Below are 3,303 nucleotides of genomic sequence, written 5' to 3' on the forward strand. Positions count from 1 at the left end.
CACAACAGCGGAGATGCCGACCAAACAATTGATATTGAAGCGTCACAGTTCAACCGAAAAAAAAACTATTTTACAAATAACACACCGAATAAATGTGGCACGCACTAGAAAATAATGTCGAATCCAAGCACTTGTAGAAAACTACAATCTAGCGCAAATTTAACCATTAGGTTTAACGATATCGCGTTGTAATTTGCTTTAGAGTTGCACGAACGGCACGAAGAACCGTGTCTATCAAAAGCTTTACAGCTTTAACCCAGTGAATCTATTCTTGGCTCATTTTTCCACCGGATTCCACACCGCATCTATAGGCTGGTACTGTCCGGAGAGAACTAATAGGTATTATCAATCTCCTAGTGGACCACAGCCACTCAACTCAAGGAATCCTTTTTATTGTAACTAAACAACTGCCTCTGGATCGTTGACACGTTTTTGTTTTTGTTCGTTTGTAAACGAACGAGAAACCCATTTGGAAAAGACTTTTTTTATGCCCAGACCAGGGTTGCGAACGGTACTGGAGAATGACACGAAACAGCAGACATTCAAACCGCGCAAATGACAGCAGTCGCCGATTGTACTTCGCCACGACTGCAGAAGATGAAAAATGTCATAGGTCTCATGACATTTTTTCTCGTAAATGTCGCCGTTTGCTCTCATCGTTTCAATCTGAGAATGGCTAGCCACAATAAACAGTAGCTCCTTCCAATTTCAACAACTTTCGAGAGATAGTCGCCAACAAGGCTTAACTTTGAAATTCGTTTTATGTCGATTCTCATGAGGTGTAGGGGGACATGCACAAGAAAGTCTTGCTTCCCAATGCAGACGGTTTTTCCTTACGTGTTTTGTTTCTCTACACTCCCGTTGGAAGGAAGCGGTTCAGTGAGAAAAGGAAAATAAATGCTTTGACTTCCAGAATTTGGATGCACTTTTTCGATCAAACAATTAAATCCCGTTTAGCAAGAACCAGAATTGTAGAAGTAATAGGAGCGCAGAACTTATTGTCTCTGCTGTAAGATTTCTTGCCTTTGCGTCATATTAGAAAGGCAAAAGCTGCGCTCCTGATACTTCGTGTATGAAATTTTTGTAAATAGGGCAACGGCTCCCTATTTCATCTGAGCTCCTATTTCCATCTCATCCCTTCACCTCATTACTTTGAACATGAATAATATTCTACAACCTACCTGAACCAAACTGTGAAATGTTTTAAAATGATTATAAAAGCTGTTGTCACACTTTCCTATTGAAAGAAATGGTTTTAAGTTCTTCGTGTATCGTTTTTTTTTTCATTTAGAATAAACTCATTTTTCAATTTAGGACACATTTTCGTCTCAAGATTTACAGTTCGTCATGTTTCTGATTATCTACTAATCGATTCGTCTCAAAACATGATCACTTTTTCGCACAATTACACTACCATTGAATGCTGGATGACTTCATAATTAGTAATGTTCACTTGCCACTTGTTTAATTAACGATTTAAAACTTCAAGAATTACCCGAAAAACAATAAAAGTCTTTAAAAATATGAGATGAAAGTTTTTCACATAGTTCACTTGATTGCGCTTTGTTTTCATCTCATTTGGTTTCGCAAAGTTGCCAAGTTATCTCATATTGTTACAAAAAATAAATTGTTTTTCTTTCTCAAATTATTACCAAAAAGTATGTTTTTGGTATCCGTGACATTAGTTTAATTATATTATTGATATTAATATTTAAATAAAACTGTTTTGGCTTCGAATATTACCAGAAAGAGCGTGTTAAATACTAATGAAATAACCATTGTGGCAAATCTAGTAGCACTGGTTTCATTCCGCTATACGCCAACATAACGCTGTGAAGTGTGTGTGTGTTTCATCGGCTGTGTACAGAGATGCCAGGTATTTTCATAGAAAATATGTATTACTTTGCATAGAAAGTCTATATCTGTTTTCACTAATAAAATGATGTTAAAAGATAGTTCTTTAGATCTCCGTAAGTCATTGCCCCATTAATTAGATAATTCAACGAGTAAATTTTTTTTACCGATAATAATAATGTGGAAAAATCCTGGTGGGTACGGTTGTATCGTTTGAGTTGTATATCTGGCAGCGGTAAGGCAGTCGGTCACCAGAATGTCTGCAAGCCAAATTTTTCCAGCTGACAGCGTTTAGTCAGCCATCTGGCAGCCATGCGAATGCGGGTGAGAGTGTAATAGTGGAATATTTTGTTTTGATTGTTGTCGCCATTGCTAATTTATAGGATGAATAAAAGATCAACGATAGGATGAATAAAAATCCATTGAGATGAAATTAGGAGCAGAGTAGTGAAAACATCATTAGTGTTTTTAGCTGTTTTATAAATATTAGTTCAATTTTCAAGAAATGTGAATCAATTTTCATCGTGGAGCAAGGCGAATGAAGCAGTAATATGAAATAGTTACAGTGATTTTAGTGGCTAAATCGGGGTTTGAAGGCGACGTCCTTACAAATGAGATGAAATAGGGAGCCCTTACCCTAATTGTAATATTTTTGAAACATCTGCAACAAGCTTTGTGATTGAATTTTTTCAAAACTGAAATTGAACCGGTAATAAAAACACCGCCGTTCGCATTAAATTTATCGCCACAGATCAATCACAGCGGATATAACAGTCCCGTTATGAAAATGTCATGACATTTTGAGCTCGTGACATTCTCGAAACCCGTGACCAAAAATGAACAAAGTAGCTACTTATCCAGTATGTACCTACACTACCACTTTGACTGCTGTGAGAGAGTGCGACAAAATTAACTGCTCTCGATATTGCTGTCGTGTGTCGTGGCTCTCATGATTGCGCCATGCGCTCGTGTCATTGCGAGTTGGCTACTGTTGAACGTAGCAGCTGCGCATATCGTTGGCAGTGACTGTCTTATACGGTTGTTGCATTGTTGCCAGCCGTCTGGGGGGAAATCTGCCCGCCGCGTACAAGGGGGTCAGTTCAGCCGCGCCATCGCACGGCATCACATCGTGGCAATCTTTTCCCCTGTCTATCTATGCTATCAACGAAAATCGGTATTTATCTGTACGATCCGTGAATTATCGGTATTTTGGGAGTACATATCTGTATTGCGGTATAGACACAGACTAACAGACATGACAGTATGAGTAAATTCTTAAAAAAATAATTTTTCGTGATGCACTAGTTCCACCTATATTGTACTGCGCGAACTATTTACTATCTGTACACCCCTTGTGTTATGTAAAAGTTTTTTTTACTAGTTGGTTCCCCCTCGTTTGTCAATACCAATCAGCTGCTTGCAGGGATGCCTGGTTTCATAATAATATGT

Source organism: Malaya genurostris, chromosome 3 (genome assembly GCF_030247185.1).
Source record: "Malaya genurostris strain Urasoe2022 chromosome 3, Malgen_1.1, whole genome shotgun sequence".
Lineage (NCBI taxonomy): Eukaryota > Metazoa > Arthropoda > Insecta > Diptera > Culicidae > Malaya > Malaya genurostris.